Here is a 24,758-nt window from a genome sequence, read left to right on the forward strand (position 1 = left end):
CATTTCGTCTCGAGCTTTTTTTTTTTTTTAATTTGCGGTAAAGTAATTGCGATATGCTCGTCTCCAAGAGCATATATGAAACGCTCCGTATTATCATCAAATGGCTTGTCTCCAGATAAGGGACACAGTCGCGACAATATGTCGGATACCTTAGTATGCCCGGGAATATGTTTTACTTTATATCTGTAGGGAAGCAAGCGAAGGGCCCATCCTTCGGCTCTAGAACAAGCTCTTTTACCAGTCTAATGTTTGCCTTCAAAAATATATTGTAGAGTTTTGTGATCAGTGAAGATAGTGAAATTTGTTCCAAATAGATAGTAATAAAAATTCTCCACTGCCCATACTATGGTCAAAGCCTCACGTTGCGTCTGTGGATATATCCTTTCGGTTTTCGTTAGTCCTTTAGACGCAAAACTAATTATGCGAGCTTCCCCTGTCTTTGTCCGTTGTGCTAGGACCGCTCCTAGGCCCACCGGAGATGCATCCGTATACAATTCAGTCTCGTCTCCAGGATCAAAGAACCCTATTCGTCTTACTGTATTACACAGTTCCTTTCTAAGTTCATCAAAAGCTGCTTCTTCCTTCTTATCAAACGTTTTGGTGTCGCCTCGTATAAATTTCCGTAATGGTTCCGATTTTGTCGATAGGTCTGGAATAAACTGTCCGACAAAATTGATTAAGCCTAAGAAACTCCTAACTTCTTCTTTTGTCTCTGGTTTCCTGAAATTCTTGATAGTTGTTATTTTCTCTTCCCATGGAGCTATTCCTTTCGCGCTAATATTGTATCCAAGAATCTCTAAGTTTGATGTTGCAAAAATACATTTATCTTTGTTGACTGTAGCGTTGTTTTATCTAAGGTTTCTAAAACTTCTTGCAGACGACGATCATGGTGCTCTTTTGATTGGCCGGCGACTACAATATCATCGATATATATATCACCACTCCTTCAATTCTTATTAGCATTTGACTCATAGTTCTTTGAAATATTTCAGGAGCACAATTTATGCCAAACATCAGTCTTTTGAATCGCATTAGTCCTTTGTTTGTCATAAAAGTTGTGATGTTCCTAGAATCTGGGTGTAATTCTATGTGATGGTATGCGGATGTGATGTCTAGTTTCGAAAAAATGCGAGATCCCCTCAGCTTATTAAGTAAAGTGTCTATGATTGGTAATGGGTAATGTTCCCGCTGAATAGCCTGATTAGGCCCACGCATGTCAATACATATGCGGATATCGTCTTTCCCTTTTGGTACTACTACCATCGGAGAAATCCAATCTACTGGCCCTTTTACATGCTCGATTATATCTGTATCTAATATTTCTTTGATTTTATTTTCGACTCGTCTTTCTAGTGCTATCGGCACTCTTAAGTATGAAATCTTTTTTTGGAATATTCCGTTATCAACTGACAATTTCACCTGAATTCCTGGAAATTTCGGGAAAGGTTTCTTGTTGTGGTCAACTTGAGATACCTCTAAACCAACTTTTAATACGCGCAAAGACTCTGCTGTCCTTTTGCTTAACAAACACTTCTCGCTTCCTTCCACCACGAAAAATTGTGCGTATGCTTTAGGCTTAGTCTCATTAACTTTTACCCATGCCTCAAATTTTCCTAATAGTTTCAGCGGTTGTTTAGTTGCATACGCAGTTATCCGGAGCTCGTTGTCTACTTCTTGGTGAATGATTTCAGCTTTGATGTGTTTCAGTTTCTGGTGTTATCTATATCTTCCAGATTTCTGGTGTTACCGTATTAATAGCCGCCCCAGAATCAATTAAGAATGCCGGAAAACTATCAATGAAACAGGTTATGATTCCCTCGTTACTCTGTTGTTCCTAAAACGAAGACAATATAAAGTCAATGATGGTTCATTTCCAAAATTTATTCCATCGGGACAATCTCCTCTAAACTGGACATACAAATTTTCCGCATTATTGTTGTCTATACTATACCTCTTCCCGTTTATTTCTATTGAAACATTCTTTTTCTTGATTTTCCAAAACGGTGTTCGTCTCTCTTGTTTTCTTCCACTGGTATTGTTATGCCTCCTGGGCATAATTTGGTGACAGTTTGTTTATTTGAAATGTTTTTTGGGAATCGAATTGAATGTCAAACATGCAGGAAAATAAAAGTAAGAAATCAAGTAGTGAACGTAACGAAAGGACGTGTTATCCTTTTGCTCCCGAAATTCCACCTTGGTTTTTTCACCTAATACAGTCCCCTCGAAAGGACGTTGTGGTCTTTCGAACCGGATGTGGAAACCAGTGTAGTGTTTCGCGTATTATCGGTGTATGGAATATCTGCGATCGGATGTTAGCGGCGTGACAGTGCGTCTCTACTGTGAAAGAGTAGCTCTATCCGGAAAACAAAGCACCGTGATTCGGAAAGTGTGATTCGCCGGCATTCCTCTCGACGAAAGAAGATTCGCGAACGGATCTTAGTGACGTAACAGTGCGTTATGCAAAAAGAGTAGCACTATCCGGACCGCGATTCGCATGATCGAGCATGATCCGGAAAGTGGGATTCGCCGGCATTCCTCTCGATAAAGGCATTCTGCTGCTCGAAAGGAATGCGCTCAATAATAGGAACATTGAATATTCTCGAAAACTGCATGTGATTTGGCTTTTCGTGGGTTTGCCAGAAGCAAATGGCGGACCGGCACAAATAAAGGTGTGTGAGTGTAAAGACAATGCAATCACCGTTTACTAGGTCTAAGAAAGTGAAACGATCACCAGTAAAACGTACGACACCTTCACCAATATCAACACAGTCGCAACACGAAGAAGTAAAAAAGGTTTCCAACAAAATGGAGGACCAACTACAAGCTATAGTGAAGCAACGAGAGGGAGTGCGCAGCAAGCTTAGTCGTGTGTGTGCATCCTTATGTGATAGTGATAGGCAACCGAATGCCAACGTTAAAAATGTACGCTTCCTACAGCTCCAAGAAAAGGCTTTGGAGAACATATACAAGGAGTACAACGAAATACAAAGCAAAATCTACGAACTGTCGCACTCGAAAGACGAAGACGAAAAGCAGAACAATCTCTACATCGAGTTCGAGAAAGTGTTTATTGAAGTCTCGTTTAAATTAAGTATTTGTTTTGACGCCGTGCCCAAACGGGAAGCAACTCTTCCAGTTGCTCCATCGACCTTGCATGAATTTTCGCCTTACCTGCCACCGTTGAATGTTCCCCTACCTACATTCAATGGTTCATACGAAAAATGGTACTCATTTATAGCAATGTCTACCTCTGTGATGAACCGATACAAGCATGAGGAACCGATACAAGCATGAGGAAAAACGTGTGGTAGTAGAAAAACGCATCGACAATCTTTTTGGCTTAACTAAGTTTAGCCGAGATAACGGTGCCAATCTGCGTAAGGTGATCGATACTTGCAACAATAATGTTGATGCATTGAAGCATCATAGCCTTTTGGTTGATGGGCTTGGTGAACAAATGCTAGTGAAGCTCATAACGGGAAAGATGGAGAAGAAGTTACAGGTTTTCCTGGGAAACGAAGCAAAAGAAGAACGTGTTTTCATCGTACGCAGCATTAGTAGAGTTTTTGGAAGAGCAGTGCAGAATTTCCGAGATGGTCGACATAGGCGTGAAATCCTCTTTGGAATCTGTTAAACCAAAGACAGTGACAAAAACGTTAGTTGTTAGCGATTCCAATCAGCAAGCGAAATGTGCAGTGTGCAGTGAGGTTCACGAACTTAGAAACTGCGAACGTTTTAGGAGTAAGAGTGTTAGCGAAAGGCTTGATGTTGTGAAAAAGTGTGGCGCTTGCTTCAACTGCCTGTCGAATGGTCATCGCATCCGTACATGTCGGTCAGGTTCTTGCCGTCGATGCGGCAAGAAGCATCATAGCTTACTCCATGAAGATCGTTCAAGCTATGTTTCCGATAGTGTAGCGCCAACAACGTTAGCTGAGAATCCAAACATGCCTGCTGAACCACCGACAACTGGATTCAGCGTCAAAAATGATTTCGTTACTGAACGCTTTGCTAATCTTCTTTCATTGAGGATGGAATCCACTGATGTCATAGCCAATAGTTTGAACGGCAACAAAACCCGTTTAAGCCGTAAACTGCACACAACGATTAGGTCTCGTGCTGGTGACATCGTAGCGGAAATGGAATTCTTAGTGACCCCACGAATGACTGGTGAACTTCCGTCCAAGTCTTTTGATATATCACAGTGGCCCATCTCGAGCGAACAGGTGCTGGCCGACCCTACCTTCAACAGAAAAGGACCTGTCGATATGTTGATTGGCGCTGAATCGTTCTGGGATTTAATGCAAGATGGCCGATGGGAACTTGGCTCCAACCGACTTGTGCTGCAAAATACGAAACTAGGTTGGATTGCTGGTGGTGTGATTAGGAGCGACACGGCACTCATTGCACCTACACTTTGCAACACTACTGATGATGAGCCGCTTACTGAACTACTGAGGAACTTCTACAAGATAGAATGCTGCTCCGTCCTTCAACGAAGGCGGACGACGAGGTGTGTTTGGAACATTTTCAACGCACACACGAGCGAACGGAGGAGGGTCGGTAGGTCCGACATCCTTTCAACGAGCGGAAACGCGAGCTTGGCGACTCGCGTGAAATGGCACTTCGACGTTTTCTAGCTTTGGAGCGAAAACTTGACAAGCAGCCCGACCTGAAGGAACAGTACCCTCAGTTCATTCGACAGTACGAGCAACTAGGACACATGCGTGAGATTGTAGAAGCACCAAACGAGAACCCAGGGTCGGTGTTCTATCTGCCTCACCACTGCGTGCTGAGACCTTCGAGCAAGACAACTAAACTAAGAGTCGTGTTTAATGGATCAGCAAAGACGTCGACGGGTGTATCCATTAACGACGCTTTAATGACTGGGCCAACAATCCAGAACGATCTCACTGCAATTCTTCTTCGTTTTAGAGGGTTCCAGTACGTCTTCACATTGGACATTCCGAAGATGTTTCGTCAGGTGATCGTCCATCCGGAAGACACGAAGTACCAGCGAACTTTTTGGAGGTACAACCGGAACGATCCACTGACAGTACAAGAGCTGCTCACTGTTACTTATGGCTTGGAACCTTCCCCATTCCAAGCAACCATGGCGCTCAAGCAGGCAGCTAACGATCATCAAGACGAGTTCCCGAGGGCTGCCGAAGTGGTTAACAAGGGAAAATACATGAACGATACGTTAACGGGAGCAGATACCCTTCCTGAGACATGCCAACTTCAACGAGATCTGACCAGAATGCTAGCGAATGCTGGTTTCAGTGCTCATAAATGGTGTGCTAATCATCCCGATATCGTTACAGGAGTAGCAGAAGAACTTAGAAGAACTTCTTTCGAAATTACAGACAACACCTGCAAGACGACAGTGAAGACTTTGGGTGTTACATGGAATCCGCTTGAGGATTGGTTTTCGGTGTCTGTTCCTGATTTCGACAACCCACAAGAAATGACTCGGCAAAGGCTCCTGAGTCAACTGGCCAAGATTTTCGTTCCGCTTGGATTCTAATTCTAATTCTTGGATTCGCTAATTTTACGTGAAGTCAGCGAACTTCGGAACGATTAGGATGACACGGTTCCAACCGAAGTCAATGAGAAGTGGCAAAATCCGAATTGAGATGACAGCGCTGAGGGAAGTCCAAGTTCCGAGATGGATTTCCTGGAATGATGTGCTCAAGTTAGAACTGCAAGGGTTCGCCGATGCATCTGATCAAGCTTATGGTGCCTGTTTGTACGTGCAGGGCTCTTTCTCGAAAGATTAACCCAAGATGCAATTGATCTGCAGCAAGTCTCGAATTCTACCAAAGAAACGGAATCCGAAGGAGAAGGCCATCACGACCCCACGAGCTGAACTGCTGGCGGCACTGTTACTTGCTAGAATGGTTGTGAAGTTCCTGGACGTTACGGAGCTTCGATTTGAATCTGTTAATCTCTGGAGCGATTCAAAAATCGTCTTTTGTTGGCTCAAGAAACCCCCGGAGCTGCTGTAAACGTTCGTATCAAATCGGGTAAGTGAAATTAAACAACTCAGTCTATCTTTCCTTTGGCATTATATTTCCACTTCCGATAATCCACGATAATCCGGCCGATTTGATTTCACGTGGAGTCACACCGAAGAAATTGATTAAGTCTACGATGTGGTGGCAACCTCGGCCACTACAACCCATCGTTAAGATATAGGCGGAGATAGGCGGACTATACGGAATTCCGGACAACGAGCTGCCAGAAATGCGAGCTGGAGTGGCATTGGCCACTACCGTTCCTGTTGAGCGTTTTCCAATCTTTGAGAAGTTGGGAAGTTTCACGAAAATGGTTAGGAATATGGCCTACTTGGTGCGCTTTGCTAGGTTTATCAAGTTACGCAAAAAGGTGGTGGTAAAAGGTCAACTCACAGCGACAGAATTACGTACAGCGACACACGTAATTATACGAATGGTTCAGCGAGAGGCCTTTCAGCAAGAAATCCTCGCTCTAATGGACGATGCGAATACAAATCGTCGATTCAATGGCAAATTCATTTTACGTGATATGTGATAATGTCAAAACACAGATTTTTCAAAGAGCTGAAGAATATAAATCCGTATATGAATAGACACAACACTAACCAATGAAATAGACAAAAAAACTAACAATAACAGAGTTAGGATGAAACAATTAACACTATAAAAAATAGAACAAACAAATCAAAACAGACCTTCCATATACACGGATGGAAGCATAATTAAAGGCCAAGCCGAAATAGGGACTACAGCATCAAAAATACGCTTCCATAACCACAACCACAACCGAAATTATAGCGACAAGCAAGGCTATCGACAAAGCAGACAAAATGAATTTGAAAAAAGCAGTCATATACACGGATAGTCTAACAACATGCACTATACTGAAGACTACCTAACAAAAACTGCTTATAGAAGAAAATATATACACAATAATAAAAACATGTAGCAAATGAAAAGCAGAAATAGTGTGGATACCATCCCACACAGGAATAAGAGGAAATGAAATCGCTGACAGTCTAGCAAAAAAAGGGACCATATCTCAACTGAAAATAAACAACAAATACAGATTGATAGATATATTTACCTATACAATATTTAAAACGGAAATGATTGAGGAAACTACAGAATGGTACCAAAAAACAATATTTAACAAAGGAAAAAAAAAGACAAATTACAAAAAGAATTCAACCTCGATCTATGGTACAAACAAACTAAACTAACAGCAAGAGATGTAAAAATATCAAACAAAATTTTATCAGGGCATGACCAATCCGAATTCTGGCTGGAAAATAATAATATATTACCTGAAGGAAACTGCGTTATCTGCGCTAGTCCAAACACCGGGTGGTATAAAATTTTTGAGTGTGCAAAATACATCAGATCAACGGAAATCAACATATCAAACAACAAACAACCTTATAGAGAAATGGCAACAAAAATCAGGACGCACTTAAAAAAATAGAACTGATAGACAAAAACAACATAACAATATAGGAAGGCGATAGAAGACAAACAAAAGAAAACAGTACAAACACCCTAATATCAGAACAACCTTAACTAAACAATAGAACACAAAGGAGATTCCTAACCCTACTACAAGAAGAGTTAAATCTCCTAATCCCTTTAGTAAGATATTCTGACCTTGAAACGACAAGACAATACGTAAAGTTTCGACCCCAAATCAAAACACAAAAATGAAGTTGTTTTTACCAAAAACTAATAATAATTTAAAGGCACCAAATATTCATGGTGATTTCTGACGTTCCTTTGCCGGACAAAGTTTGCGCCAAGAAAACTAAGAATGGAATATCCACTCAACAAATAATTGGAACACAAACTGGATACATAGGAGAAACCAAGCAGGGAAAAAATACAGGATGAAGATAAACAGGAAAAGAAAAAAAACATGTTTCAAAGAAAATCGACGACAACTCTCTGAGCACCACCCAAGAAAAAATAATTATAATAACAATAAAGATAACTGTTGATACAAATCAACGGTCCGATTAAAATTAGGAAAGCTAGGAACCAGCGTCAGAGATAAACGACATGTAGATGGCGTTGGCGTCGTCGCCCAGACGTTTCGATTAGGGGTCATTGGCTGGCCAGGACGAGAAAAAGGCATAAAGGGGACCGACGAAGGGAAAAAAGCGCTCATTTGTTTATTGAGAAACGATAGTGAATTTTTTAGCCCTCTCTCGAGGAAAATGAAGCTATTAAAAACTACACCGCGTTTTATTAGCCGTTCTGTTACGATAACGTTCGTAACAATAACAATATTAACACCAAAAAAATAACATACAAAAATAATAAAAACCAAAGAAAATACCCAAAAATCATACTAATCGAAAAAATTCAGTGAAAATGCAATAGAAGACACTCTGGCTAACCAAAGACTGTAACACAAACTCGGTGTGGAAGATAAATACTGACGCGACAACTCATTAAACAAACAAAAAGATAAGAGACGAACGACGGAACAGCAACAACACCAACATAAACACGGGACAGAAGACAACACTGACAATAAAAACTCATACAGAAGAAACAAAACAACAACAAAATCCAATGGAAATGGAACGAAATACGAAGGAATACACTAACATAAAACCGGTGACTGAAGCTAACAACAAACTCACAGAAACTCACCCGAAACAATAACAACAAAACTAAACAGAGAAATGGACACACAGTCTCCCTCTTTCACAAACAGGGTGGTACGCCTCTGATTATGTCAGCAAACGTCATAGGAGGATTCAACCCATCCACCTAAAAATATGAAGAAGAAGATTTGATATAAGAAAAAAGAGAAGAAAATGAAATGGATTATAAGCTATTCAACTAATAAATTGAACAACCAATTGCCTAGAGAAATTTTAAGCCAATGTAAAATAAACGAATGAAATGAAAGACCAAGTATCAAGTATAATGGATCAAGCATAAAAAGGAATTTAACATTAAAAAAGAAATGATAAAATGGCGTCTATAATAGAAATAATCGAGATTACTACATGTCTTATATCACAATACTATGGAAATGAAAAAGATCTTAAAGGAGTAATTTCAAATTTAAAGGTTTTAAACACAGTAGTAACAGATGAAAATAGGGAAATAATTATTCAAGTGATACTAAAAAGACTTACCGACAAAGCGCAAATAGCTGTAGGAGAAAACTCTGCTTTAGTCCAGGAAATAATAACTAAATTACAAGATAGATGCCGAATCAACAACGCCAGAGATTATACTAGCGTTATTAAACAATTCAATACAATCCGGAACAACAGATGGTTTTGACAATACTATTGAAAAACTTACTCTACAACTCTAAGAAGATTACATTGCTGAGGAACTCAGTACTTACTTACTCAGGGTAAAAGAAATAAATCTATAATCGAGAAAGAACTTGAAAAAAAAAAGAATGTAATACAAAATATGATAGCCAATCGCGAATTGCTCAACCGGTGATGTGGCAAACGGATAAACCCACAGAGGTATCAAAACTATTGATACTAAAGTCGACAAAGACAATGAAAGAATAGAGCTCGAAATATATAATCACAAAGAGAATAAAGCGCTAGGGTCGACAATAGTCCCCATAAAAGAAAATCCACATGAAAATGGAAGTCAAAGTTAGAGCATGCTCTTCTAAATTGACACCTGCATTACAGAAAACCAGCACTTATGATCGCGAACTCTACGCCATTTACAAATCCGTCAAACGTCAAACGTCAAACATCAAACATCAACAAGATCTTCTGGAAGCTCGCGAATTCATAGTGTATACCGACCACAAGCCGTTAACTACAGCGTTTCAGAAAAAGCTCGATAACGCTAACCCCACACAACAAAGACGACTCCTTTTCATCAGCGAGTACAGGACCGATATTCGATACGTTTCCGGCAAGCACAACCTGATTGCTGATATGTTAAGCCGCATTGACTCCTTGAGCACACACATCGATTATCACCACATAGCTGAAGCGCAACAAACCGATACCGAACTACAAGATTTTTTAAGTAACCCACCGGAAACAACATCACTAGTACTTAAAGCATTCACAGTACCAAACTCTCCCAAAAAATATTTTGCGGTATTTCAACAGATCATATTCGACCATTCGGTCCTAAAGCTCAGAGAAGAATAATTATCTCCAAGTTACACAACCTATCGCACCCTGGTATAAGAGGAACCACTGACCTGGTATCAAAACGTTTTGTTTGGCCATCTATACGAAAGGAATGCAAAACATTAGTACAGACATGCATTGAATGCACAACAAAAAACAAAATTATACGCCACAACAAGTTGCCTATCACTACTATAACTACACCGAACGCACGATTCGCACACGTCCACATGGATCTAATCGGCCCACTACCCACTACTACTACGGCTATCAGAAGGAAATGCGTACTGTTTAACGTTGATCGACAAATTTACGCGTTGGCCTGAACTAATACCGATCCCGAACATCACGGCCGAAACCGTTGCACGAGCTTTCAATACCGGATGGATTTCGAGATTTGGTGTTGCTGCTAAAATCATAACTGACCTCGGAAGGCAATTCGAATCGGAATTGTTTTGCTCGCTGTCCTCAACATTAGGTATCGACTGTTGTGTCGTCACTTTAGTATAAACGTACTCGCACAATTACACATTAAAACTCGTTTATTACACTAAAAGATAACACACACGATAACGCAAAAACGACTGTTTCCAGCGGACGCCCAAACGAGAAGAAGGCTAAGCTTAGCCCAAGGGAAGCAATTGGACCTTTTCCATACAAAATCAGAAAGTGCTCGCTCTAACAGCTATTTCGCTCCTGCTTGCACTCTCGCCGAATCGAGCCCCCCCTCGAAAGCTCTCTCGATCGGAGCGAAATTTCTCGTGTTGTTCGCTTCTTCGAAGTCATTCCTTCTCGGTCGTGTCCGTTGCAGGCATACACAAACGTCAACAAACGTACACACACAGTCCACTGTTGCAAAAATGCTTCGTTTTTAACCTCACTTTTTGAATGTGAATTCACTTTGCGCAGAGGGATTCATGGCAAAAAACTCATTTTAAACATTGCAGAGCTGTTTTGTTCGCTCAATGCACGCATGTATTTCGCTCATAGGGAGATTCTCTACATATTCTAATAACCATAACACTATCCCAGAGGATGTTTGGTACTTTACCGGTCATTCCACTGGTACAATTATAGTTACTGAAATCTATTGTAGATTCACGTGTGATGTTTTGTGGTTTGTTTGTTGTTTGTCTGGTCATATGTTGTCACGAACTAGTTTTGTTTGTCATGATGACTGTAAATATACCCGTGCAATTGTAACGGTAAATGCTACAACAGGATCGAACAACAGGATAAGCAACGCACTAGTTCCTTGCCACATGTGTTTGATTCCAGTCATGTTTCTTCTGTTGTAGCTCAGATTAAGATTGAGTCCAGATTAAGCTTTTATTCACGTTATCAGCTAATTTGTTAGGCAAATGCTATCGAAGTTATGTTAGAACAGTTAAAGATGACAATCGAAATCAAAGTGATTCCTCCGTTCTTTCTGGAGGTTGAAGGTAGTGGTGGGAAATGATCCCAAAGTTGGAATCGAATGATCCCTGATCTCTGGTGGAATGGTTGGCGAGGGAGGGGAGAGAGAGCTATTTCCGTGCAACGATGATCCCGGATCGCTAGGGATCACAATCCCCATACAAGGCATCACCTTTTCCATGCAACGATGATCCCGGATCGCAAGCGATCAAAAGCGCTATTCAACAGTGATCCCGGATCATTTGATCCCATATTATAGAATTGGATCAGATTTTTCAAGCCTGGATCGGCCCTCTAACTTCTCATCACTAGTTGAAGGACTCATCTTGTTTGTAAACTTTATTATGCGTCAGGTTCTGCTCAGGCCAATCGGATGTGCGCAAATAGGTAGCTCTCTCAAGCAGTGACTGAAGGTTTGGGTCTGTTAAAAGATAACATTTTACAGAGAAAAAAAAATTCCTCCAAACAGCGCTCACAAGCGATGAGTATAACTGTTTACTCGCTAACCTCAGACGGATGATTTATCCAACACGATCTATCCAACACGTAGAGACAGTTGATCCCCAAGGCAAAAGACTATCCGTAGACTGATACTGACTTTTTAATCGGACTTTGCATTGCTAGCAAGACGGCGTAAAAATGGTTCATAGACTTGTAGCGCTACATGAAAAGCTACAGGCTTTTGTGTACATTACGCTTTCCAGCAGTACGGTGAGGTCATCCTTTTTAAATCAGTCAATTTTTTGTCAGACAGACTATATTCAGAACAGATCCATCGAGTTATGTACACAAAATATAACAACATGTTTAAAACTGCTAAATCCTTCTGTGCCAATGAAAGGTACACCAACATGCTCCTGTCTATGCCCCTCACCCACAATCACCTCCTGTTATGATTTCATGAAAGGAAAGAAAACGAACATGGTATGTCACCATACACCTAAAGGCTTCATGACAACAACAAAAAACGTTGGTTCTACTAAGACCGAACATACACGTTTTTGCCTCAGCTATGCTATCTGATCGGAATCCGAACAAACTAGCAGTAATAGTTTACTCTCGATATACGATTTGTTAACATCTGCGAAAACCAACTCCATAAGCCGTCTTGACCTTCTTTGTGCGGTACTGTACCTTATGCGCATAAGTACCGTTATCTTCGTGCGCACGCATATACATCTTCACACGTTTGTTTCAGACTCAACCAATAACGTCTAACACGGTACGCAAATTGGTACCAGCCAGATCGGTCAACGAATATCATTCGGAGTAAAATGGAAAGAAACCATGCTAAACCTGAAGCAGTATCTTTTTCCTGAATGATGTTTCGACATCCATCATCAAATATCATCAATAGTTTATTTATTTGCATCGTAACCTATCTGCATGATGACATTCAAATCCTGTTTCTAGTACTGTTTCTTGTATCAACATTTTATGAGAGGGAATACGAATGTTCGATTGTCATTGCTTCAACCGTAGAACAATAACAAATCAAAGGGATTGTTCTCAAACACTGACCCAAACTTTACTGAACATATCCTTCTAAAATCATTGCATCATTGAAATATTTGCATCTTCAATGCGCATCATACTTATTTTTTGCTTAGCGCGTTAGAGCCTACTGCGCATCATGACACATTTGATCAAACGACCGAAATGTATTTTCACCAAAGTTGCATACACACACAACACTCGACGCACTGACTACATAAAACAAAACTCGACGCGGTTGTGTACCCTCTGACTAGGATTCCGTGGCAACATCGATTCGACGGCGACTTGAGGTAAATTGTAAACATAAGTTCTCTACTCGTTCTCCCAACAGCTGATCACGAAGGAAAAAAACATCTGCCACACTCCTCTACACTCCACACGCACTTCCACCTGCGCCGAAACGTGCAAGAAAAAACAGTACTAACGAGCGCTAGCACAGATAGGCGAAAGGCACTAGATAGAACAGAGCGAAGATAGCGAGCATAAACCGGAGAGAAATTAATTTTTAAATTTTCCAACTGGAAAAAAGTTGCAGCTTTTTATTGCACTACCACAATCGCACCGAAAAGCTTCCAAAAAATTTTGCCACTCCCCGTGACAAATTTTGCGACAGGTCCAATTTGCTTCCTTTGGAGTATAAATAGGACCTATTTAGGACGTCCTAAAAAGGTCCCGTTTTATTCCGAAATGGTTGCGAAAAAACCGCTTGGGAAAGGTCCCGTTTTATTCCGAAATGGTTGCGAAAACCCAAGCGGTCTTTTCGCAACCATTTCGGAATAAAACGGGACCTTTTTAGGACGTCCTAAATAGGTCCTATTTATACTCCAAAGGAAGCAGATTGGACCTGTCGCGAAATTTGTCAGGGGGAGTGGCACAAAATTTTGGAAGCTTTTCGGTGCGATTGTGGTAGTGCAATAAAAAGCTGCAACTTTTTTCCAGTTGGAAAATTTAAAAATTAATTTCTCTCCGGTTTATGCTCGCTATCTTCGCTCTGTTCTATCTAGTGCCTTTCGCCTATCTGTGCTAGCGCTCGTTAGTACTGTTTTTTCTTGCACGTTTCGGCGCAGGTGGAAGTGCGTGTGGAGTGTAGAGGAGTGTGGCAGATGTTTTTTTCCTTCGTGATCAGCTGTTGGGAGAACGAGTAGAGAACTTATGTTTACAATTTACCTCAAGTCGCCGTCGAATCGATGTTGCCACGGAATCCTAGTCAGAGGGTACACAACCGCGTCGAGTTTTGTTTTATGTAGTCAGTGCGTCGAGTGTTGTGTGTGTATGCAACTTTGGTGAAAATACATTTCGGTCGTTTGATCAAATGTGTCATGATGCGCAGTAGGCTCTAACGCGCTAAGCAAAAAATAAGTATGATGCGCATTGAAGATGCAAATATTTCAATGATGCAATGATTTTAGAAGGATGTGTACAGTAAGGTTTGGGTCAGTGTTTGAGAACAATCCCTTTGATTTGTTATTGTCCTGCGGTTGAAGCAATGACAATCGAACATTCGTATTCCCTCTTATAAAATGTTGATACAATAGACAGTACTAGAAACAGGTTTTGAATGTCATCTTGCAGATAGGTACTGCAGTTGCATTGCGATGCAAATAAGTAAACTATTGATAATATTTGATGATTGATGTCGAAACATCCTTCAGGAAAAAGAGACTACTGCAGGTTTAGCATGGTTTCTTTCCATTTTACTCCGAATGAAATTCGATGACCGATCTGGCTGGTGGCAATTTGCGTACCGTGTTAGTCGCTACTGGTTGAGCCTGAAACAAACGTGTGAAGATGTATATGCGTGCGCACGAAGATAACGGTACTTATGCGCATAAGGTACAGTACCGCACAAAGAAGGTCAAGACGGCTTATGGAGTTAGTTTTCGTAGATGTTAACAAATCGTATATCGAGAGTAAACTATTACTGCTAGTTTGTTCGGATTCCGATCATATAGCATAGCTGAGGAAAAAGCGTGTATGTTCGGTCTTACTAGAACCAATGTTTTTTTGTTATTGTCATGAAGCCTTCAGGGGTATGGTGACATATCATGTTCATTTTCTTTCCTTTTGTGAAATCATAACAGGAGGTGATTGTGGGTGACGGGCATAGACAGGAGCATGTTGGTGTACCTTTCATTGGCACAGAAGGATTTAGCAGTTTTAAACATGTTGTTATATTTTGTGTACATAACTCGATGGATCTGTTCTGAATATAGTCTGTCTGACAAAAAATTGACTGATTTAAAAAGGATGACCTCACCGTACTGCTGGAAAGCGTAATGTACACAAAAGCCTGTAGCTTTTCATGTAGCGCTACAAGTCTATGAACCATTTTTACGCCGTCTTGCTAGCAATGCAAAGTCCGATTAAAAAGTCAGTATCAGTCTACGGATAGTCTTTTGCCTTGGGGATCAACTGTCTCTACGTGTTGGATAGATCGTGTTGGATAAATCATCCGTCTGAGGTTAGCGAGTAAACAGTTATACTCATCGCTTGTGAGCGCTGTTTGGAGGAATTTTTTTTTCTCTGTAAAATGTTATCTTTTAACAGACCCAAACCTTCAGTCACTGCTTGAGAGAGCTACCTATTTGCGCACATCCGATTGGCCTGAGCAGAACCTGACGCATAATAAAGTTTACAAACAAGATGAGTCCTTCAACTAGTGATGAGAAGTTAGAGGGCCGATCCAGGCTTGAAAAATCTGATCCAATTCTATAATATGGGATCAAATGATCCGGGATCACTGTTGAATAGCGCTTTTGATCGCTTGCGATCCGGGATCATCGTTGCATGGAAAAGGTGATGCCTTGTATGGGGATTGTGATCCCTAGCGATCCGGGATCATCGTTGCACGGAAATAGCTCTCTCTCCCCTCCCTCGCCAACCATTCCACCAGAGATCAGGGATCATTCGATTCCAACTTTGGGATCATTTCCCACCACTACCTTCAACCTCCAGAAAGAACGGAGGAATCACTTTGATTTCGATTGTCATCTTTAACTGTTCTAACATAACTTCGATAGCATTTGCCTAACAAATTAGCTGATAACGTGAATAAAAGCTTAATCTGGACTCAATCTTAATCTGAGCTACAACAGAAGAAACATGACTGGAATCAAACACATGTGGCAAGGAACTAGTGCGTTGCTTATCCTGTTGTTCGATCCTGTTGTAGCATTTACCGTTACAATTGCACGGGTATATTTACAGTCATCATGACAAACAAAACTAGTTCGTGACAACATATGACCAGACAAACAACAAACAAACCACAAAACATCACACGTGAATCTACAATAGATTTCAGTAACTATAATTGTACCAGTGGAATGACCGGTAAAGTACCAAACATCCTCTGGGATAGTGTTATGGTTATTAGAATATGTAGTGAATCTCCCTATGAGCGAAATACATGCGTGCATTGAGCGAACAAAACAGCTCTGCAATGTTTCAAATCAGTTTTTTTTGCCATGAATCCCTATGCGCAAAGTGAATTCACGTTCAAAAAGTGAGATTAAAAACAAAGCATTTTTGCAACAGTGGACTGTGTGTGTACGTTTGTTGACGTTTGTGTATGCCTGCAACGGACACAACCGAGAAGGAACGACTTCGAAGAAGCGAACAGCACGAAAAATTTCGCTCCGATCGAGAGAGCTTTCGAGGGGGGGCTCGATTCGGCGAGAGTGCAAGCAGGAGCGAAATAGCTGTTAGAGCGAGCACTTTCTGATTTTGTATGGAAAAGGTCCAATTGCTTCCCTTGGGTTTCCTTGGGACGTACGTGTGTGCCCAGCCTTTCGTTCTTATCCTACAGTGACGTACACTACGCTAGCTACGCTTTAACTTTTTTTTTTTTTTCTTAATGCTACATATATAATTTTAGTACTTTTTTTTTAACACTAAATTGCACTTTATTCACTCAGTTACACGAGTTTCACAAATTTCACGATCACTGGAAAACGCACTTATATTACCACTTTTCTGCCGGTACGCGACAATCCGTCCCGCACTGTTCAATGCCGCTGGTGACGCTGCCTTAATCCTTTCGCCGGTCGTGTGATTGTTCCGTGTCTCGTCTCTGAAACACAGAAAATCGTAACACAAGACTTAAATTAACTGCGAATAATATGCCATGAACATTTTACAATTCTTTTACTTACCTTTCGGAATGCACCGCACCGAAACTTAAACTTTCACTACTTAATTGAACGCGTCCATCTTGCACTGTCTCCAAACAAAGTTTGTCGACTGTGTGCATTTGTGTGTTCATCATTCGATTCTTGCATTTTTTTGGGCTCGTTGCGGTGGATGTTTGGAAATTGTGCTCAAATCGTTCGGATCGCTAATTTTACACCAACACATCAACAAAAGTACTCTTCGCGGCACCCGAACGGCCGAAAGCACTCAAATAGAGCGAGAGGAAATGATGAAAAAACGAGAGGTCAATATGAAATCATCGGTTTTTGGCACTTGGGCGTCTTGTGGACGCGTCCACGGCAGGACCCAATTTTTTTGAATTTTTGTATGACTTCGTGGATTTTGGACATCCAGTGGACGTACGTGTGTGCCCAGCCATTAAGTCTAATTAAAGGTAAATGTTATGTAGTATTATTTGTTTAGTTGTACTACACTGCAGTCATTGTTTTGATGATGATGATGCTAATAATATTTTTTTAAATAAAAAAATTAACTATGTAAAAAGATTATACTATATTTAAAGATTTATATAGCCTAAAGCCGGTGTCAAATAATTGAGCAGATTTCGAGCGGTGACTCGGTAACGGGTTGCATCAATCAGATATGAATTTATTTTTTTTTATATTTTTGACATAAAGAATAACTTTTGGAATTCTGTACCGAGAATTTCAGGAAAATAAATTTTGTTTTTTAACTTATAGTTTTAAATTTCATCTACATTTTTTATATACATAAATACTTATAATAATTAACCTTATTTATATCTCGGTCAATTGAGCGGTCTCAACAAGAAAAGCCGGTTTAAAAACCTTTATGGGCATATTAATCCTACTCGGTATTTACATGTCTTTCAAAAGATTGGTTCAAGCATGTTCAAATCGTTTTTTATACTCATATTTATGGGAATACGTAAATACAAGTTAGAAAATTTCGTGTATCGTGAGTCAAAAACAATTTTATGTAATTTATAAAGGATGAAATTCCTTTATTACAACATGTGGTAAGAACCACCCTGTATCTAAGTAATTTTATGGCATCCGTTAGTATGTATGTATAGGTAAGGAATAGAATTAGCTAGGTCTAGAGAATTAGAATCTAGTATTAGTGTTAGGATACATTATAAATAAGTTGCGTACGCCACACAGAACTCTCTTATCTCGTCACATCTAAACCGGGCAACATCACCATAACACTAGCCCGGCAGCGCACGTCCTAAATAAAGAAAGGTCTTCAAACTCACTACAAACATTTAAAAAACAATATTCAACTTAAACATTATCAATTGTTGAGTCGAGCGAAGAGCTCAAGAATTCAATCCGATGCTGACAACTAACCGGTCACAAGTTAAAAAAAATCAAAGGATTATATCTCATTCGCTCTTTCATTCTCATTCGCTTAAATACTGTGATCAAAGGAACATCCTTTTTGTGATCCTAGCGACAACATGTAAGTAAAAGCATTTGGGTTGTTAATGTATTGTTTAACACGTTGGTAGCCATGGCTATTATGTTTGACAGCCAAAAGTATATAAGTTATATATAAGTAAGTTATATGTAAATCAAATGACTGGCTTTTAAGAAAATACCCGACGTGTTAAGCATAGATTTGAAATTTTCGATAATTGATTGACGATAATTGAGTAACGAATAAAGCGCAGTTCAGTAAACTGGTTGATATAATGAAAGAGCGGCCAGATATTGCCAAGGGCTTTGTAAAGGGTAACCAAAAGGCATTCTGGCAACAGCTTGCTGTTGAATTAAACCAACATGGGCCTCCATTAAAAAGTGCTGAGGAATGGATAATGGTAAGTAAAACAATATTTTATGTCCAGTACGTTGAAACTATAGTATTGTTTATAATTTAAAGCCGTAGGTATGGAAGAACTTGAAATACAGCATCAAAAAGAAATGGACCAAAAACACAAGAAATTTCACAGCAACGGGAACAGGTCCATCGACTACAGTACCGTTCATAGCATTGGAGGAGAGAATTACTTTGCTACTCTGCTTCAAAGACGAAGACAAGGGCCATGCAGGAAACACATACGGCGTAAACAATATTGAGGAATTTACAGCTGACGCCAACGCCAACATCATTTCCAACCAACTTTCTAACTCCGTCACAACCAGCTCGAACAGCAGTACCAGCACCAACAATTCGACCAGCATTTTTTTTAATTGAAGGCAGTGACGAAGAAAATCAACAACCACAATAACGCAGAAAAACAATATACATCAGGCAACTAGCACAAAAACAGACGGAAATAATGACAACAATCTCCAAAAACGTAGAAAAAATAGCCGAAAACCAATTACTCTTACTTCATGAACTTAGGAAAATCAATAATAATTTTAAACGCCATAACTGAAGCCATGTGATATAGTTTATTTAGTTCATTTCTATTTTCTATTTATTATCCTTTCAGACTCAAGAGTCTTTACGACTATACGTGCATTATTAGTTAATTATTATTCGTTTTTTTACCTTATTTTTCATCACATTTTTTAATTTAAATAAATACCTTAGTCATTAATTTTAAGCATTTCTAGAAGTAAACAATTCAAATAATATGTGATGCATTTAATATAATAGTTATGTTCTTATAATCTAGTTTACACTGAATATGATATATTCGTTTCAAAATATAAATGTTTAAGCTATAACTATTTAATTAAGTTTTATTGTATTGTATTGAAATGAGATACAAACCCTTCTTCAAAAAATGACAAAAACTACACAACTTGTAATGAAAATATTCTTTTTGATAAATATGTCCCTAGTGTAGTCGATGTGCGTTGCAATAGTAGTTGTTGCAATACAAAAGTTCATTTTATTGAACTCGCCTTCCTTTACTTCCATTCTCAAAAAATGAAACGATTTGTTTGTTCTTATTTTGAGTTTATGCACTTGTCTTCAAAGGAAGCTAAGTGGACCTTTTTAAATTTGTAATTAGTTTAATGATCAACAGTTTGGATTGTTTGGATTGTTTGGATTGTGCAAGGAACTTACGGGTCGGAACGGGTCGGAAGATCCACAAGCTGTGCACCGATCGCCACCACGAGCAAGGACTACGTTCTAAAGGCAAGGGTAGATTCGTAAATGTCGACAGACAAGAGTAGTTCTGTAAACAATACTTAGGTAATCGAATTAAGCACAATTTTTCACTACAGCTACTGCTAACGATGCGATTCTGGTTATACCGTACTGAGTACATTTTATCAATAGATAGATAGATATAGAATAGAATCTTTTAAAAATACCGGTTGAAAACTGTTGAGGACCGCGTGGCAACTGCTACCCAAGCAAAACAATTAAAAACACTCTCGAATCGCCCATGGTAAAAAGTTTGGATACATACAAAATAACTTCCAATGATAAAACAACAGTACTCATCGAAAACTGTATTGTTAGCGCTGGAATCAGGCAGCAGGCATTGAAAGGGTAAGTTTTGGAGCAAAAATGTGAAATGGTGAATGCACCACACAGGAAATGATCCAAGAGTGTGCGAAAAAACGATGTTACCATGGAAACGTTACGGCGTTACGTTACTACGGTGATACAGGCGTTAACATTGGCATCACTTTTAATCGAGTGATGCGGCGCTGAACGTGTAAAACCTAGCATGCGAACGCAAAGTTCTATAGTAAAGTTGTGTGCAAAGTAGGCGGTGTAGTTGGTATGCGATCCGTATGTAGCTAAATCTGGTGTATAAATAAAAGGAGAAATCACATGCATGTCGCATTTTCGAGTGTTCAGTGTGTTAACTGACGAACGTTTGTCAGTTTGAACCATGATCCTTAGAACAACGTTGCGAATATATCCGATGCATTTTACTGTATCAACTATGAGGAAAAACGTGGCAAGTGGAAGACACTGATACGGCCGGACTCGAAGATTGTAATCCAGACCATTACGGTCATAGTGAAGCACTAAAAAAACTTGTTTAATCAGTGATTGACCATCGAAGCAGCCTATAATGCAGATAGATTGCTAAGAGTTGGATGAATTATTTGCTGGCTTCCCGTCTGTACCATGAGTAAGCCAGAGATCGAGAAGAATAAAGAACGGACGTTCATTGCTTTGAAGAGAAAAGCAATAACGAACTAACTGACAACGCTATGAATACGGAGGTTTCGTTGAACATGTATTTCCATACACCTTGCGCTGACGTGTGAAAACTTCTTAGAATCATTCCCCTCGTGTTATAGCTGTTTTAAGGAAGGATACCAATCAAAGAAGCATACTTCAGCCAAAGAACTTGTACAGCACTCTCAAGCATCCCATTTTCCAAAACTGACATTCCAAACGGCGCAGGTAATTAAGAGCTCTTTTTTTCTTAACAGCACATGCTTAATTTTAATGCCGTCGGTGAATCTCGAATCTAACAGAATGCCAGGATCTTTTATATAAAACTCCATGACCAACGGTAAATCTACAAAATGTTAGTTACCCTAGATGGCTTAGTTTTGGTTCCGTGTTGTTGAAGTTTGACATCAAACGGTAAAAATGTAAAAATGCACGAAACAGTTGCATGAAGTGTTGCAACAGTTGCATAAAGTAATAGAAGCTACGAGGATGAGCTAAATTAAATGAGCTTGCGCATCACCACGCAACAACAAACGGTATGTTTATCTGTATGCTATCATAATCGAGAGAAATAATCGGAGGACGCAAACCTCGGTTCAGTTTTAAAGCATAATTAATATTTCGTGTTATTATCAAAGTAATATTTAAGTGATGTTTAGACTTCGTATACTGTGAACTGGAAAACTGCAAGTACATTGAAATAATTCTAAGCCTATGGGAACTATGGCCTAATCTAGTTTAAACCTGCTAGAAAAATCCTTTGTTTTGATATTTGTCGAGCAGCTGTCGAGTAGCTGTCGAGCACTTTCATAAGCAAAACAATGTAACCTTCGATTCCCAGGCTTATCTGGCTTGGCAGTTTGTATGGGGAGCTATAAGCGGATAAGCCTGGAAACGTCAAAACGCATACAAAAAACTGGCTACATAAAATACATTGAAATTAAAATTGAGTTACTAAAAGTAAAACGATTTTTCTCAAATTGTAGTTTACAAAAATGATCCCTTGTGTCATTCTTTATGTCAAAATGCTATGTCCTTTACGAATCTTTACAGAATGATACAGCCCGGTACCTGGATTATTTGGCAGATACAGGCTTAAAGCTTAAGCTTTCTAACTTTTGGGATGATCTACCCCATTGGTGGTTAGATCTGGTGGAAATGCTTTAAATTTCTTATACGTATTTGAAATGTTTTATATATCCTAAATAAAAATTCGTTCCTCTCTTACCATTGTCGGGGTAAGAGTTGGGACTCATCATCAGCATCATCATCATCATTATCATCATGATCATCATCATAATGATCATCATAACCTACTTACTGGTCTGTGATGCAATTGCTCCCTTGATTTTGCATAATTTATTCGTAGCTACATAGCGCAGTCTTGCGTGCGGGTGCAGAGGTGCGTTTCAGATTAGATTTTATACTGATCCCGTTTTGTGCAGAACGTCACCTTTACCACTTGTCCTAAGCGAAAAAAATTAACCAAGAAAACTGGATTTTAAACAAATACTGAAATATATTTAACAATTTAGCTAAAGGCACTAAAATAAAGACTTAAAACGTAATTTTATCATAATTTTTTCCCAATGAATACTTAAATAAGAAATTAGTAATAAATAAGAACCAAATGAATTCACAAGATTTGTTGTTATTTCAAAAATGTTTCAAAAGTGAAAAAAAAAGAAACAAAATGTTTTCAAATTTCAAAACGGACCCCGTACGAACCTTTAAAACAGAGGTTTTTGAATTCGGCCTGCAAAGGAATAACGAGAACATCGATTCCGGATAGATTGGATAGAGGTTGAGCCGAGAAAATTGAACAATTTGTATTTGTTGTGTGTACTCTTTTTACAGTTTACTAACATGCTCTTGAATCCCTTTTAAAGTCCAAAAACCTGTTGAGATTAATTTCCTTTCGACTTCCCCACGACTTTGCGCGAGTTAACAGTAAGCACTTTATGTGCGTTTCTCCGTCAGCAGTATATGTGTACCAGCCAACACCTTTAGTAACAGCAGTCGACAACCAGCACCTAGAATGCAATCGTTGACGAATTCGACAATCGGACCGATCGCGATTGACCTAGTTATCGAGGACGCCGAATCAACAAAAAACCTTTCCCCATCCAATTCCCTTCCGATAACCAAATTGTTACAATAGTTAATAAAAATCACTCTTGGTTTAACAGCAGACACGGCTAGTCGTCTTTATTCCAATACCCGAAACATTAACTCGCGCAAACAGCTATCGACCTTTTTTCTGTATGTGCTCTTCCTTTGAATAACGTACCGTAGTATGTGTGATATCTATTCCGATAACCTAAATCGGCGTAGCTTGAATGTTCTGTTCGATTCAGTTTAGCCCTCCAAAGCCATTTCCATGGCATGCCTTTATTTGCCTTGAAAAACACTGCTGCCACCATACATTCAAGGTGGTAATGTGCTGCTTCTGTGCTTTAAATTTCCCGAAAATGCAGTTGGCATACGATTTTTTTCTGATATCGTTACGATTAATTTCGTATTTTTTCTTAAGTGTTCGTAAGTAACATTTGTTGTTTTAAGATTTCTCATGAATCGGTTTCTAATAACAAACAAACTCGACAATACAGAGCATTGGAAATATAGAACGTACGGGAGCCAAAACTGAGTTGGATTTATTATCAGTATCACTTCAACCACCATAGCGATCGCTTCAGACACGCACAACAAGTCGCACAAGTGAATATCAGAGATCAAAATTGCCGTTGAAATGTCGATGGCGAAAAAAAAAAGAAAGTCGAAACCGAGTGTCGAGTTTTCAATAGCGAATGGACACTATCCTACTTATTTACAGAACAAAATGATAGGCCTGTTTGTTTAGTGTGTGGCAAAACTATTGCGGTAATTAAGGAGTTCCATCTTCGTCGGCATTATGACTCGCATCACAAGGATAAATTTGGAAAACTTGAAGGACCAGCACGAGACGCAGAACTGAAAAAGCTGATGTTGCAATTGAAAAAACAACAATGCTTTTTTGTCAAACCACAACAAATGAGTGAAAGTGCAGTAATAGCCAATGAAATTGCTATATCATCAAAACCATTCACGGAAGGCGAGTTCGTCAAACAAAGCATACTACTAGGTGCAGGAAATATTTGCCCCGAGAAACGACATGACTTGAACTATATAAGCTTGTCCAGAAACACGGTAGCCGAGAGGATTTCAGAACTTGCTGCTAATCTGGATTATCAACTGAAGGAAAAAGTGAAAGATTTTGTGGCGGTCTCAATTGCCATCGACGAAATCACCGACATCACTGATATCGCTCAGTTAGCATCAATAGTTAGTTAGTTAATAATAGATAGTTAGCAATGCATCGCTGGAAATTACGGAAGAATTTATTCAATTGGCACCGTTGGTGAATACTACAACAGCAGTGGATATA

This window comes from Anopheles marshallii, chromosome X (assembly GCF_943734725.1).
Source record: "Anopheles marshallii chromosome X, idAnoMarsDA_429_01, whole genome shotgun sequence".
Classification (NCBI taxonomy): Eukaryota; Metazoa; Arthropoda; class Insecta; order Diptera; family Culicidae; genus Anopheles; species Anopheles marshallii.